Source organism: Sus scrofa, chromosome 14 (assembly GCF_054392235.1).
Source record: "Sus scrofa isolate SSC_HxYL_T2T_F1_AM1 chromosome 14, Sscrofa_HxYL_maternal_Yorkshire_Landrace_v2.0, whole genome shotgun sequence".
NCBI classification, from domain to species: domain Eukaryota; kingdom Metazoa; phylum Chordata; class Mammalia; order Artiodactyla; family Suidae; genus Sus; species Sus scrofa.
The window spans coordinates 86,141,585-86,158,899 of record NC_139396.1 but is presented as its reverse complement, the minus strand read 5'-3'; the positions used below and the strand labels follow the sequence as shown (position 1 = coordinate 86,158,899).

The window sequence follows — 17,315 nt, the reverse complement described above, 5'->3', positions numbered from 1 at the left end:
CATGTCTTGGCTATTGTAAATAGTGCTGCAGTGAACATGTGGGTGCATGTGTCTTTTTCAGGGAAAGTTTTGTTTGGATATATGCCCAAGCGTGGGATTGCTGGGTCATATGGTACTTCTATGTATAGTTTTCTAAGGTACCTCCATACTATTCTCCGTAGTGGTTGTACCAGCTTACATTCCCACCAACAGTGCAGGAGGGTTCCCTTTTTTTCCACAACCCCTCCAGCATTTGTTATTTGTGGACTTATTAATGATGGCCATTCTGACTGATGTGAGGTGGTACCTCATGGTAGTTTTGATTTGCATGTCTCTAATAATCAATGATGTTGAGGAGAAAATGGTTTTGAAGTTTTCTTTCTTCAAATACCATATGCCATCCCTCACTTATATGTGGAATCTAAAATATGACCCAGGAGCTCCTGCTGTGGCTCAGTGGGTTCAGGACGTGATGTTGTCTCTGTAAGGCTGCAGGTTTGATCCCTGGCCTGGCTAAGTGGATTAAGGATCTGGCATTGCCACAAGCTGTGGCATAGGTCGCTGACGTGGCTTGGAACTGGTGTTGCTGTCACCGTGTTGTAGTCCGGCAGCTACAGCTCATATTTGACCCCTAGCCTGGGAACTTCCATATGCTGCAGGTGTGACTCTTAAAAAAAAAAAAGAAAAAAAACCCAACACCAATCAACATATCCAAAAACAGAAACAGATTTACAGACATAAGAGAAATACTTGTGGTTGCAAAAGGGATTGTGGCGGGGGAGGGGGGGGGCTAGGAGTTTGGGATTGGCCAATGCAAACTATTATATAGAGAATGGATAAAGAAGAAAGTCCTATTGTATAGCACAGGGAACTATATTCAATGTCCTTTGATAAACCATAATGGAAAAGAATATGACAAAGAATGTATATATGTATAACTAAGTCACTTTGCTGTGCAGTGGAAACTAACACAACTTTGTAAATCAACTATGCTTCAATAAAATTTAAAAAATAAAGTTCAATCGTTATTGCAATTAGATAAATACCAATAGAATGATGTAAAGGGGCTGGAGAACAATCTACCTCCTCCTCCAATTTTCTCCCCCACCAACTAGTCTTTTTACATTGACAATTTAGTGTTAGAATGTAAAACAACCATTGCCTAAACATAATTCAGCCCAGCTCATGACAAAAATAATCGTCATTACAAATAATGGAGTCGGGGGAGTTCTCATTGTGGATCAGTGGGTTAAGGATCTGACTGCAAGGGCTTAGGTTGCTGCAGAGGCGCCGGTTCAGTCCCCAGGTTAGCACAATGGGTTAAAGCTGCATTGTTGGAGATGTGACGTAGGTCACAACTGAGGCTCAGATTCAATCTCTGGCCCAGGAATTCCATATGTCATTGGTGCAGCCATAAAAATAAAAGTAAAAAATATAAATAAAAACAAATAGTGGTGTCAGAAGTGAATTTTGTTTTACTCTGGATTTTCTTCCCCACTCACCTCTTACTCCCAGCTGCTTTTTCCAGTGTCACTGATACTTCCCCCAGAGCCCACAAAAATATCTTCCTCTTAACTCCACTCTCCTGTTGAGCTACTAAGCCATTAGAGCTCCTGGGTTTATCTTTTGTTTCCGAGAAGCCCTCACTGATACATGTGAGAGGGAGTGCTTAAGTGGATTGGACTAGGAAAGCCCCTGGGCTGGGCTGCTGAGTCTGTTCCTGGAGGAGGAACAGGTTCTCCTTGGCCCCCAGAAGCTCCTGAGCACCTCCTCTGGGTCATAGCTTCCTCAACTGTAAAGTAGTGGGATTTTCCTGGGTCACACAGAGCCAGACCAGCTCTAAAGCTCTGCAACTTAGTAAGTCTTATCAATCCAAGTCACTCCTTCATTTACACAGCCAGGGAGCCCCTGTGTGACCCAGGCCTGGTGCCATCTGCACTTAGTCTCATAGCCCAGTTCAGATTGGGCAGCAAGGTCATTGGGTGGGACCAGCAGGATCTGTCCTGATGCGAGCACTGTTTCCCAGCCTTGAGTGTTCAAGGTCAATTTAACATGCAAGAAAATTTGGAGGCAAGTTCCACTTGTGGCTCAGTGGGTTAAGAACCCAACAGAGTGTCTGTGAGGATGCAGGTTAAATCCTTGGCCTCACTCAATGGGTTAGGGATCTGGCTTTGCCACAAGCGGAGGTGTAGGTCACAGATGCTGTTTGGATCCCACATTGCTATGGCTGTGGTGTAGGCCTGCAGGTGCAGCTCTGATTCCACCCCTAAGCCTGGGAATTTCCATATGCCACAGATGCTGCAGCCTTAAAAAGAAAAGAAAGAAAGAAATGTTGGAGGAACATCCTTTTTTTTTTTTTTTTGTCTTTTTAGGGCCTCACTAGAAGCATATGGAGGTTCCCAAGCTAAGAGTTGAATTGGAGCTTCAGCCGCCATCCTAAGCCACAGGCACAGCAAAGCCAGATCTGAGCCATGTCTGCGACCTACACCATGGCTCAGGGCAAGCCAGATCCTTAATACACTGAGTGAGGCCAGAGACCAAACCTGCTTCCTCTTGCATGTTAGTCAGTTTCATTTATGCTGAGCCATGATGGGAACTCCTGGAGTAACATCTGAAGAGATTAAATTGCATTCCTACATATTTCACTTCTTATTTTATGACTTTTATGCCACTTGTGAAAACCCCTTAGCCCTGACCCAGCTTTCATACGTATTCCTAAGGGTACCTGTTAAATGCATAGCCATGCTTCTTATTAATTACCTTTATTGGATGTACCTTGTCTAAACTGTACAACATAACTTGCTTGGCTCAAAGTTCTGACTCATACCTACACCCATACAATTTTGCATCTTCACTTAGAGCAAAAATAATTATACGTGGGGCCATATTTGGCAGCATGCTTAGAAAGGGCATGTAGCATACCAGCTGAGAACCAGTGGACTAGAGAAGTGGTTCTCCAAGTTCATGGACCAATAGCAGCAGCAGCATCAACAGCACTTAGAACTTGTTGGACTTGCAGGTTATCAGCCTATCTCCCCCATTCTACTGGATGAGAAACTATAGTTGGGTTTTTGCAACAGTGTTTTTTTTTCTTTGTTTGTTTGTTTTGTCTTTTGCCTTTTTAAGGCCACACCTGTGGCATATGGAGGTTCCCAGACTAGAGGTCTAATCGGAGCTGTTGCTGCCAGCCTACGGCACAACCACAGCAATGCCAGATCCGAGCCAAGTCAGCAACCTACACCACAGCTCACAGCAACACTGGATCCTTAACCCACTGAGTGAGGCCAGGGATCGAACCCACAACCTCATGATTCCTAGTCAGATTTGTTTATGCTGCGCCGCAACGGGAACTCCGCAACCAACAAGCCCGCCAGATCATCCTGATGCAAAAATTTGAGATCCGTTGTCTAAAGAGAATTATTACCACACATAGACTCAATGGAGAAGCCTAACTAATTGTGAGAAGCAGGCATGGAACTGGGTCCCTTTCGACTGCTATGTGCATTCATCTCAGTAAAGCATCTGGGCGTTTGGATGGTCACACTACAGTTTGGTCTTGGGAAGTGATTTTTAGACTCTAGCTGTGTGTCAGATTCAGGCTTTTCAAAAACCTACATTCCTATGTTTCATCCTGGGTATTGTTATTCAGTCTAGAGTGGGGCCCAGGAACCTGTGTTAAATAAAGTCTCCAGGTGTGTCCACAGCTGTTGTGCCAATTTCTGCTGAACAGCAAATTGACCAGTCGAACATATATATATAATGTATATATATACATTCCTTTTCTTAGATTATCACCCATCATGTTCTCTCCCAAGAGACTGGATATAGTTCCCTGTGCTGTACAATAGGACCTTGTGGCTTGAATGGAATAGTTTGCATCTGCTAACCACCACCTCTCCCTCCATCCCACTTCCTTCCCACTCCCCCTTGGCAACCACTATGGCTGTGGGTCCAGATTGTTTGTCAATCAGTGATGTGGACCTCTGTTTCCAGGGGGCCTTAGTCTCACCAAGAGGGCTTCTGTAAACAGAGTCCTGGCCCCACTCCCCTGGGAGTCCTCTCTAGTAGGTTTTGGATGGGACATAGAACCTGTCTCTCTAACAGCCTCTGGGTGATGCTGTTTCTTGCACCTCAGCTCTGGTCACACATGATACAATGATGAGTCCCAAATACATGGTACACTTTCCTTACATGAGCTCACTTCTTCTGGTCCACAGCCAGTGCCTTTTCTTAGTAAATTCTGTGTGTTTCTAGAGAGAGATATGTTTACATGGGCATACATATAGTACACATGCGAAAGCTGTTTAAGTAAAATGCTGTAGCATTCTCTGTTGTATACCTTGCTTTTTTCCACCTTACTGAGATAGTCTTTCCATTTCAGTACGTGGAAGGCTCCCTGGTTCTTTGTGTGCTGCTGTGTGGTACTCAACTGATGACTGTCCCATAATCTATTTAAACAGCTTCCAACTGATGGGCCTAACTAAATTTCCAGACCTGGAGTCCACAAATAAACCAAAGAGCAGACACTCAATGTCCCCAAAAACCTCACGTTTGAGCAAATTGCCTCATATTTCCCATTACCTCCCAAAGGCTTTCGGCCTTTTTTTGATAATTATCTTTCCATTGATTCTAAGGAAACAAGGAGAAAGTTTGCTTTTGATTGGTGTAAAATGTAAACTTAAAAAATTCCCATTGAAGGATTAAATGGAGTCTGGTGGGTCAGGGAGGGTGGAGGGCAATGCTTATTGTATACACCTGGGGGCCAGGCCTTCGCCTAATGTGCTCTCAAACTCACTCGTTAGGAGGCAACGTGTGGGAGATGCGCTCATGTTTTTCCACAGGAGTAGCATCTGGCTCAGAGAAGTTAAGGTTTATAGCTAGTAAACTGTGGAACCAAAGTATTAACTTCCTTCTTACTCCAGCACCCTGTGCTCTCCCTCTTGGTGGTCTTCAAATCCCAGTGGCTAAGACTTCGGGGGTTCAAATCCCAGACCCACCACTCCTCATCTGTGAGGTCACTGCACCTTCCTCAGAAGGGTCTAGTTCCAGGCTGAGGTCAGTGAGGCACCAGGGTGTGGAATTCCAGGAGGGGCTTCCTCTTGGAGTCATGCACTTATTCCCTACCATCTTGTTCGCCTTAACCTAGTCACGCCCCCGAGCCTTAGTTTTCTTATCTTTAAAGTGGGGATAAAAATTGCACCTTCCGGGAGCTCCAACTGTGGCATAACAGGATCAGGGGCATCTCTGCAGCACCAGGGTACAAGTTCCATCCCCAGCCTGGCACAGTGGGTTAAAGGATCCTGCGTTGCCATAGCTGCGGAGTAGGTCACAACCGTGGCTTGGATCTTATCCCTAGCCCAAAGAACACCATATGCCTTGGCGCAGCCAAAAAAGAAATAAAAAAATATTGCACCTTCCAGTAGGGTTATGTGTGTGCGTTAGGATTAATGAAATTGTGGGTTATTGTAATTTACGTACATAAATTATTTGAAACCGTACCTGGCCCACAATGAGTTCAAGTTAATTACAATTAAAGTTCAGTTTCTTGGGAGTTCCCTTGTGGCATAGCAGGTTAAGGAGCCAGCCTTGTCATTCCTGTGGCTTGGGTTGCTGCTATGAAGCAGATTCCATCCTTGGCCCAGGAATTTCCACATGCCTCTGGCATGGCCCCCCAAAAAGTTCAATTTCTTGATTATTCATTTTCATAGAACAGTTATAATCCTGCTTAAGTAATGGAACTCTGGAAGCTAAAAAATGTTTTAAAAGAACAAAGGAATATTTTTACGGCTTTTTATGAGCTTTCTTTTATGACCTGACTTCAATGGGAAGTTCCTCACATCTTCTTTTAAGTCATCATCTTCTAAAGATCTACCCAACAGAAGCCACTGTCCAGCCACTGGGGCTGGCTTCTGTTTCAGGGTTGGGGGGCTAAATGACGGGACTGTGGCAAATGTTGGCCTGCCCTGAGGGGTCAGGCCAGGGGCAAGCTTTCTTGTGACTCAAGTTTTATTTTCTTCCCCTTCAGGGGCAGGAGGCGGGATGGGGGAATCCCAGCTCCTATTTAATGCCAGCTTTTATTCAGTTCCTTTTAAGAATTCCCTCCATCCTACACATCCTCCCACTCAGACCCCAAAATATTAATGCTGGAGAAAGAAAATCAATTCTGAGGCTTTTAAGTAAGTACTTCAAAAATGTCTGTCATGTGTCTTTATGTATTTGTAAATTGTTTAAAATGTAACAAAGCTGGTGTTTGTGTGTAGATGGTGATGATGTCTAATGGCTGGATGGTTGCGTCTTACATAGGCCAGTGCTTAATGGGAACCAAAGTGAACAGATTCATGGTTAAAACCTAATGTTTTGAAGGCCTATTTGTTTCTTTAAGAATGAATGTGCCTTCAGACCACATGAGTAAAGGAGAATGTGTTTGAATTTTGCCATGTTTGCTTTTGATAAGAGGGACGTGAGCTCAGTGCTGTTGTACATAGATCTATACCCTGGAGGGTGTGCCTAGGAGCCAATTGAATACCAATCTTAATTTTCATAAATAATGGTAGGAGTTCCATTGTGGCTCGCAGGTTAAGGATCCAGCGTTGTCACTGCTATGTCTCTGGTTACAGCTGTGGCTCAGGTTTGATCCCTGACCCGGGAATTTCCACATGCTGCAGGTGCCACCAAAACAAAAAATGGTATTGGCAGCAATGTGGATGGACCTAGAAATGATCATACTAAGCAAAGTAAAGAGAAAAACAAATATCATATGATATCACCTATACATGGACTCTAAAATACAACCCAAATGAACATATCTACAAAACAGAAACAGACTCACAGGCATAGAAAACAGACTTGTGGTTGCCAAGGGGGACAAGGGGTGGGGGCAGGATGGACTGGGAGTTTGGGGTTAGCAGATGCAAACTACTTTATGTAGGATGGATAAACAACAAGGTCTTACTATAGAGCACAGGGAACTATATTCAACATCCTGTGATGAACCATAACGGAAAAGAATGTGTGAAAGAATATGCGTGTATAACTGAGTCACTTTGCTATACAGCAGAAACTAAGCCAATATTTTAAATCAACTGTACTTTAATAGAATTGAAAAGAAATAAGTGGTATTGACAAAGCCTCCATCACCTTGTGGGAGTGATTCACGGAAGATCAGTTTGTAACTAACAGCCTCTTCCACTGTGGGCATCTGGGAAGACAGTCCCTTGGCTCCTGATTGCAATCTCCTCGTGTTTATGATTAGGCATTTGGGAACATTTTGTGATCCGGTGTTCAGAACCTCCTGGAAGAGCATACCCAGGCCTGACGACTGCATGGTGGGCTGGCCTCTCTGAGACTGTTTTCGGCGCTTCACCGGCGTGTTTTCCCTCACCTGTGATGTATATCCCCAGCTTGGCGCGCAGAAGCAGTTGCTACCACATTCCCCTGTGAACGGGGCTTTGCGCATGCGTGCCATGCCTGGCACGGTGCTCTCGGGGAGCATCCTTGGTGGGCTGGTCCATCATCACATTCACAGCGAGGATGAGCTTATTCTTTTTCACAGAGGGCTCAAATGTGAGACTCCTGAAAACTGCTGTTTTTGGCGAACATGTTGGTGTGATGGTAAATGTTGATGGCAACCATCAACATTCTCTAGGCCAGGATGTCCACACTTTTTTTGTTTTGTTTTTAAGTTTTTTCTTTGGTTTTTTTTTTTTTTTTTTTTTTTTTTGGTCTTTTCGCCATTTCTTGGGCCGCTCCCGCGGCATATGGAGGTTCCCAGGCTAGGGGTCGAATTGGAGCTGTAGCCACCGGCCTACGCCAGAGACACAGCAACGTGGGATCCGAGCCGCATCTGTAACCTATACCATAGCACACGGCAACACCGGATCGTTAACCCACTGAGCAAGGGCAGGGATCGAACCCGAAACCTCATGGTTCCTAGTCGGATTCGTTAACCACTGCGCCAGGATGGTAACTCCCCACACTGTTTTGATCGTTCACTCCATTAATGAAAAACCAGCTCATGCACTCAGTATATAGCAGTGGTTCTTAAAGGGGATGATTTTGCTTCCCTGGGGAACCATGGACAATGTCTGGAGACATTTTGTTACAACCGGGGTAGGGTGTTTGTTCCTGATATCTAATGAGTAGAGGCCAGGGATACAGCTATACATACTAAATGCAGGCAACATCCCTCTAAACAAAGAATTGTGCGGCCTCGTGTGTCAATGGTGCTGAGGTTGAACAGCTCTGAGATACAAGTAGAACCATATGGAAGTCACACAATTTCTTTTTCTTTTTCTTTTTTGGCCACGCCCTCGGGATGTGGAAGTTCCCAGGCCAGTGATCAAACCTATACCACAGCAGTGAACACCCTGGATCCTTATCCAGTAGGCCAGCAGGGAACTCCACCCAATTTCTAATTATACATAACAGGGCAAATCATATGAAATGCTGATATTCCATCAAATTTTATTTAAAAAAATGGTAGTTTCATACATTTCAACATAGTATGTGTAATTATAGATTGTATGAATGAATTGTTCTACGAATGAATTATTTACATTGTAAAATTCACCAGAGGCTCTTTTAGGTTCTTTGAAAATGGATCTATAGAGATTTTAAGTAATTTCTTCTTGAGTTCCTTTGAATCATTTTGCATGTATCCCCACCCCCCTTGGAAAGTACTGCTTTAGACTGTAGTTGAATCTGAAGTTTGATGGAATGGTCATTGATTTACTAGATTAGAGTGTCATATACTGTGCTCTTTGGAAGATAAGTGTTATTTGGTGGTGTCTGGGGAGACATGCTGCTGCTTGTAGGGTAGCTCTGTAGGAATCTGGCTCTGATCTTGTTTGCCACCTCAATTACAGCAGCTCTACCCCAACAAAACTTAGGTATAAGACATCTTGAAGGAAGTTCTCTTGTGGCTCTGTGGGTTGAGGATTTGGCAGCCGTGGTGGAGGCCACAGTTGTGGTTCGGGTTTGACTTCTGGCCTGGGAACTTCCATATACTGTGGGTGCAGCCAAAAAAAAAAAGAGAAAGAGAGATTCCATATAAAGAGAGGGTTTAGCAGGCAGAATTATACTTTGACAGTCACTGCACTGGACAATGACCTCCTGAGGACTCTCTTCTTTCTAGGTGTCCTTAGTATGTAGCATATAATAACAGCTCAATAAATGCTTTTTTGAATGAATTCCAGAGGACGTTCTGCCTGAATTGAAGACCTTGAATTGAGGAGACTCTTTTAATAACATCCTTGAAATAATCAAATAATCTGACTTTCCTGAATTCTTTTTTGTTTTGTTTTGGTGCACTCACAGCATGCAGAAGTTCCTGGGGCAGGGATTGAACCTACACCAGAGCAGTGACCTGAGCCACAGCAGTGACAACACCAGACCCTTAACCCACTGAGCCACCAGGGCACTCCTTTTTTGGGGGCAAGTTTCTTATTCTTAGGCAGGTTTATATTCTATTTTTACTTTGTTGATTTATACGATGGTATTTATTAAGAACTCATCTGAGTGTGGGTGTCTCTGAACTTCTCAGTCTCCTTTGTATTATTCTTAACTTATCTGCAATGAATATGGATTAGTAAAAACAAAAGACTTCTCCCTACATATGGTTGCATGATGAGCACAGATTTTGTGAAGCAGGTTGAAGAAATTCAGTGCTTATCATTTTGGTACTCAAGCCCTGGGTAAACATTAGACTTAACCTGGGGAGCTTTTAAAAATTCAGATACCTGATCTGGGGTAGGTCCCTCACATGAGTATTTTTTCAGTGGTCCTTAGGTGGTTCTCGCTGTCAATCAGAGCTGAGAGCCTCTCATTAAATTAAATACCATTTGTTTCATGCAGCATTTAAAAAATATAATTGCCTATCTAGCACTTTATGCAAAAGGGCTTTAATATCTACATTTAAGTGGAAAAAACACAAGGTATGGATATAGTTTAAATGTATATACATACACCCATATTTGAGATAGAAACTTACATATACTTATACTCAGGAAAGAATTTATGGAGAGATGTACCAACATTTTTAATACTTATCCCTTGGGTGGGATTTGGAGTTTGGTGTGGAAAGGGGAACTCACTAGCTGTCTAGTCTGCATTGCTTCCCCAGAGCATATTTTTTTAAAAACTAGAACAGTGATAAACCTTAATGGAAAAACATATAAAAAATGAGGGTATATATATGTGTGTGTGTGTGTATAACTGAATCACTTTGCTGTACAGCAGAAATTTTTTTTCATTCTTTTAAAATTTAATTTTATTGGAGTATAGTTGACTTACAATGTTGTATTAATTTCAAGTGTACAGCAAAGTGAATCAGTCCTATGTATAGACAGAGGCATTCTTTTTTACCCTATAGGGTATTACTGTTGAGTAGATTTTCCTTTTGTGCAGCAGAAATTAACACAACATTGTAAGTCAACTATACTTCAGCTTCAAAAAAATAAAGAGCAAAACAACGAACACCACCTTACCAATCTACATTTCCTAGTATTTTTTTTCTAAATATTCCACTGTAAGCCTCTCATTCCTTTTCCACTGCATTGACTTAATGTCTTTGAAAATCTATGGGAGAAAAATAATAATTTGGCATTAGGGAAAAGCTGGTTATCTGTCTCCTAACAGCCTTTTTAGAAAGATTCTGATGTATTCTTAAAACAATGCCTTTTTTGTTTCAAATTCTTTATGGGTAAGCGTATTATATGAAAGAGTTGTTTTATCACAATGGTCTGGAATAATCGCCACTGACATTTTTTATGAGTCACTGCAGAATTCAAAGAATGTCTGTGTGATGGAATGCACAATAAAAGGGACTCATATGTATAGAATCATGGTGTCAAGAATAGAGTTATGTATTATAGTGGCCTCAACTGAGATGGACACTGTCTTTAAAGTTGCTACTGATTTCACTGTTCCCGTAACAATGATGAAATCATTCCGGGGGAAACCTGCCTTCCAGTACTCTGAGAATAATTGGTTAAACACATCTGTTGTGTAGCGAAGAAACCTAGTTTTCAAAACCCTTCTCATTTTCCTGTTCCTCTGTGTAGAAAGATGAGTGCATTTGATTTCACTGCAAGGACTCTGTTAACAAAGGAAGGTTTACAAGTGAAAAAATTCTGTTAGGATGGAGGATTCTTTCATGGCCAACTTATTTCATATTGTCGTGAGGAGTCTGAGTTTCTGACAAATGCCATAAAACCTGCGCTAGCTCATATAGTTTATTTCTGCTTTTTAAGATTCATACATCCTTTCTTTGCAATCTTAGAAATAGCTTCATCAGTAGGGGTGGTATTCCTTGACCCAGGACCAGGTGCTCTGGCGCAGCTCCTTTTTATACAAATGGTGTTATAGATTTCACATCTGTGTGGAATAATTGAACTGACAGTAATGAGCCTTCTGGGGGGGCTTGGTCATTTACAAGACACATTATCCCCTTTGCTCCCCATGGAAATGCTGATGATGGAGGCATTCTTTTCTTTCTGTGTTGCACATGGGGTTCAAGGAATTAAATTGATTGTCTAAATCCACAGAGTTTATACAGATAGGGACAAAATGCATAGTAAAATGGGGGGGGGGCTCCTTTTTGTTGGCTCTGATAGTTGACAGAATCCAATGTTTCCCTTCAAAAAGGATTGCAACTACCAAGGGCACAACTCTCACCTCAGATATTGGTATCCAGTGCAGTTTTGGGGACAGAGTAAGCTTTCAGAAATTACCATCTTCTCTTTTTCCAAAGATGCCTTTCGCTGAGTTCTTTTAACATCCTGTTTTCTTTGTTTCAAAAGGCATAATTTCTTCAACCCTTCAAGTTTCTGTCTATGGAAACATTCTGTAGTGATTTTTCCTAGTGTCTTTGCAGTTCTATCAATAAACAATATTTGCATGGATTTTCTGAGTTGCTAAGGGACAATTGTGGCCATTAATACTGGGACTCTGCTTTGAAATTTTTATGTTGTTCCTGAGAGCGAAAATGATAAAATCCTGTCTCTTTTCAAGACGGATGTTTATCCTTGTAATAGAATCTTCTGACATTCTTGTTCAAATTGGGAAGCTTCTATTCACATTAAAAAAAAAATTTTTTTTTTTTTTGGTTGGGCCCATACCATGTTGAACTTCCCAGGCCAGGGCTTGAACATTCACCACAGCAGTGACAAAGCCAGATCATTAACACACTAGGCCGCCAGGGAACTCCTGTTTATTATTTTATTATTATTATTATTTTGTCTTTGAGGGCTACACCATGGCATATGGAGGTTCCCAGGCTAGTGGTTGAATCACAGCTACAGCTGTGGGCCTACACCACAGCCATAGCAACACAGGATCTGAGCCGCATCTGTGACCTACACCACAGCTCAACAGCTACACCGGATTCTTAACCCACTGAGCGAGGCCAGGGATCGAACCTGCGTCCTCATGGATATTAGATTCATTTCTGCTGAGCCACGGCAGAAACTCCCTGTTGACAATTTTAAACTTAGCTAACCCCTCCTACAAGTTCCCATTGAAGAATTGGTTCTTAGGGGTGGAGTCTACCAAGAAATCAATGTCAAATGAAATTATTAGAAGGAAAATTAAGTGTTTACACTTAATGTTGTGTTGTTGAAGATCACAGTGATTTAAAGAAATACAAACTGCCAGAGGACAGTGTTTCCTTTATTACTAATTCAGCTTCTAATGTCCAGTTACAGGGCAAAGCAGCTCACTTTCTGGGTTCCGTTCATCGTGTGAACTGCAGGATTGCGGCCTCTTTCTGCTTTTGGGGTGATTCCCCCCTTCATCCTTGAGAGCGTGCCCTAACAAGAGCTTGAGATGCAGAGATTTCACTTGACCCCAGTCCCAGTCTCGATTGTTTGCCTCTTATGTGTGGCTTTATTCCCCTAGGACCTGTGATGGTTTGTTCTCTTCGATGTACTTCTCTCTTCTTTGCCAGGCTCCGGGATGCTCCCCCGTGTTGTTTTTCTCCAACTTGCCTGATGATTAAAATTATCTGGAATACTTGATTTAAATCCCCAAGACCTTTCCTTGGAGACAGGAGAGTAATTAGCCTTGGAAGTGCTTGTCCTCAGCAGTTTATAGCCCCGGGGTTATAGCACCATGCCTTGGGGCAGGTAGTTAGTTGACCTAGAGATAACCAGGATAACCAGGGAAGGGGGGAACCAGGGGGAGGGAAGAGAGGGAATGCCATAAGGAATGGGATGTTTCACTCTTGTGGACACCGGAGTTCCATAGCCCCCTCTAATTTTTAAAAAATTAATTGAAGAATAGTTGACTTACAATGTTGTGTTAATTTCTGCTGTCCAGCAGAGTGATTCAGTTATACATAGATGTATTCTTTTTCATATTCTTTTCCATTATAATTTGTCACAGGATATTGACTATAGATCCTGAGCTATATGATAGGACCTTATCTGTTCATCCTATATATACTTGGTTGCCTCTTCTAATCCCAGACTCCCAGTCCTTCCCCACCTTTTGGCAACCCTAAAGCCTGATCTTTATGTCTGTGAATCTGTTTTGTAGATATGCCGATTTGTGTTGTATTTTTGATTCCACATATAAGTGATATCATATGGTATGTCTATCTCTTTCTTTTCTTTTCTTTTCTTTTTTTGGCTGTGATGTGCAGCAGCTTGACGTGGGATCTTAGTTCTCAGACCAGGGATTGAACTGGAGCCCCAGTGGTGAAAGGGCTGAATGCTAACCACTAGATCACCAGGGAACTCCCTTGTCTTTTTCTGTCTGACGTACTTCCTCTGATAATCTCTAGGTCTATTCATGATGCTGCAAATGGCATTATTTCATTCTTTTTAAATGCCCAGATAATATTCCATTGTGTATATGTACTGCTTCTTTAGCCACTTATCTGTTGATGGACATTTAGGTTGTTTGCATGTCTTGGTTTTGGTAAATAGTGCTTCTGTGAACAAAGGGGTGTGTGTATCTTTTCAAATTAGAGTTTTAGCTGGGTATGTGCCCAGGAGTGAGATTGCTGGATCATATGGAACCTCTAGTTTTAGTTTTTTGAGGAATCTTCACACTATTTTCCATAGTGGCAGCACTAATTTACATTCCCCTCAACAGTGTAAAAGGCACTCCTCTAATTTAATATAAGAAGAGGCCTGGCCAAAGCTGTGTCTACCTTTTGAACAGTGCAGTGTATATTTATACATAAGGTTGCACATATTCATGTTTGTTGTTTTTGAATAGCTGCCATTTGGTAAGCAGCTGGTGGGCCCTATGCACTGTCTCATTTAATGCTACAACAACTTTTTTTTTTTTTTTTTTTCAGGGCCGCACCCACAGCATATGGAAGTTCCCAGGCTGGGGGTCAAATCAGAGCTACAGCTGCCAGCCTACACCACAGCTCACAGCAATGCCAGATCCTTAACCCACTGAGCAAAGCCAGGGATTGAAACCGCTTCCTCATGGATACTAGTTGGGTTCATTTCCACTGTGTCACAATGGGAACTCCCCACAACTTTTTTTAATGGTGGTGACAAAAAGAGTCAATGACCACATCTTTTGTCATTGAGAAATATATGTCTCTGACAAATTACTTTTGCTAAATGTTTTCATTCACAAAGGTCTTTTACACAAATCTATGTTTGTGTACACCTGGCAAATTGTAAAATGGACAAAAAATGTTGCCTAAATGTCTCTTCAGTGGAACAGTAGGTGATGTCTACTGCATTCTTTCTTCCATATCGTCAAATTCTTCAGAAGTGTGTGTGTCTTTCATTATCTTTAATTGAGGCTGCAAAAACACTGAGAGTCAGGCAAATAAATTTTGTCTTATGGAGACTCAGTTGATGCTACCCATCTTCCTAGTGGAAGAGACCAGTTTAGTATCTATGAGTTCATCTCAGCATTCCAGATTGCTTATGTATGTATCTGCTCTTTAACCTGATTGTGACGTTTTATTGGTGCTCTCAATATTTTAATGACTTCTAGAAAATGTCTCAAACACATTTATTTTACGTTCATGTAAGAATCAACATTTAACCTTGAAAAAGAGTATCCTTTAATTCCTATCATCCTTATAGAGCCTTATGAGAATATATAAAATGGACATTATCACCTCCATTTAACAGATGAGCAAAATTCAGCCAGTGGCTGGGATTAGAAACCCCTAGTTTCTTTCTTTCTTTCTTTCTTTTTTTTTAAACCCCTAATTTCTAATCCAGTTGATCTGGATGCATTTAAGAGCTTTTGGTGATGCTGGACCTGAGGATCTGCAACTGAGAATCCAATAGGTCAAAGGCAAAAGTGCAGAACCTGCATCAAGGATGGAAAGGCAAGCATCAAAGATTCAAACAAACTGCAGTTGTGGGCTTTAAAGCAGATGAGCTTCAAAGTTTGAATCTAGCAAAAGGGCGAGTGAAATGGTAAGGAGCTCATGATCCAAGCAGAAACCTGACCAAACAGGCTGCTATGCTTAAAAAAAGCGTATCTTGATACGGAGCCTTCAAAAGTCCTTTGTGTTAGGGCCATTCTGTGGTCCAGTGTCAGCAGGAAGCAACCCCAGCGTGGGCATTTAAACTAAGCATAAAATTGGAAACACCTGGCCCAATGAAGGCGCTCAGGGGTTGAGGCAGGCAGGGACTCCTGAAACCCACTTCAGGACAATGGCCTTCAGCTGGGCTCAGCTGCAAGGCAGTGCATTGATCTTTTGGCCATGTGGTTTATTTCAGAAAACTGCACACATTCCCTAAATCCCCATGGAGCTGACATTTTCTTAGCACTCTGATTAATCAAACTGTGTTCTAAGTGAAAAAAAACATTCTCTGGCCAAGCTATTTTTGGTTTTCTGATGGTAGCAACCAGTTACCTGGTCTCTCCCCTACAACCCTGACTTGAACCTATTCCCCAAGTTGTATTTGCTACCCTTCTAATTTGGAAACAAGGTAGATATTTTGGTGGCTTTCATTATCTGCTACAGAGAAACAGGAAATGGTAATGTTTTGGAAGCAATTTAGGAAGTAGTGGCGATTTGGTAATTACTTTTGGGGGGTGGGTAGAACAATCTTCATATTAAGGCAGCCCTTCTCACAGCTTTGATCAATTATATCACAAAGGGAAAAAGCGATTCCAGATTGGCCCTGCATGGCTTGTAAGAAACCATGAATGATGTTTAAACGCAAGATGTTAAGAGTGACTTGGGTGCTTTCTTCCACCCCATTATCCGACATTATCCATTGCTTTACATTGATCTCTAATTTAAACTGTGAGGTCTTAACGAAGTGAATTGACCACGATTAGCAATAAACTTTGATCAGACCTGTCATAAATTTGCTAATCATTTTAGATGCTCAGATTTTAACCTCTGCTCAGAAATGCAGGCTTTATTTAAACTCTAGGATGCTTAGAACAGGTATGATTCCACCCACCCGCCAGTCTTCTCTAATCAGGACCCTAAGTAGCTAAAGGCTAATTAGTAGAGTACTTTGTTTTTGATGCGTTAGATTTTGCCTTATCTAATGTCTAATGCACGCCTTTATATGATGGAAGTCTCTGTACTAGGTTGTTAGAAAGTTATTTGCCATACGATACAATTCATTCTTAAAATAATATACAATGACTTGACTCTTACTTTCACTGGATCTCAAGAGATACAAACACACTGGAGGGCTCCTATGAGGAAGAAAAATAACCCTTTTATAGCCGATACACAAAGGAAAGAAAATGATAAGAAGTCCCTGATTATTCACAGGCATGATTTATATTGCCCCCGAATAGATGAAACTTGGCTATACTTGTCAAAGGACTGTAACTACTTTTATTTTTGAAATAATGGATTTTGTAGAAAGTAATAGCTGTTTTGCTGCTAAAATGTAGTGCTTGTGTGTATCATGAGTTGAGCTAGTTTGTGAATTATGTTTTAAAAACAAAATAAGACAAAGTTACAAAATGGAAACATGATTAAGACTTTTGAGCCATGTATGAATGCAGAGAATGTGAAACATGTCACTCCATGTGTAATTAGTCTATGAATATCTAAAAACCCGGAGTTCCCACTGTGGTTCAGTGGGTTAGAGATCTGGCATTGTCTCTGCAGTAATTCCAGTCACTGCTGAGGTGTGGGTTTGATCCCCAGTCTGGGGCAGTGGGTTAAGGATGTGTTGCCACTGTTGTGGTGTAGGTCACAGCTGCAGCTCAGATTCAATCTCTGGCCTAGTGGGGATGTTTACTTTTGCCAGTAGGTCAAAACATATGTATTTTCAGAAGGACATCTTTTCTGTTTGCTAATCTGTATGATTTAAGTGGTGGCAAAACAAACAAAAAAACAAAAACAAACAAAAAAACAACAAAAAATCACCATAATA

General features: G+C 41.7%; 1 protein-coding gene across 18 annotated transcripts in view; it reads left to right on the top strand.

Annotated features, from left to right (window-relative positions):
* The window catches only part of ANK3 (ankyrin 3), a 777,589-nt gene that overhangs the window by 215,072 nt on the left and 545,202 nt on the right, over window positions 1–17,315 (top strand).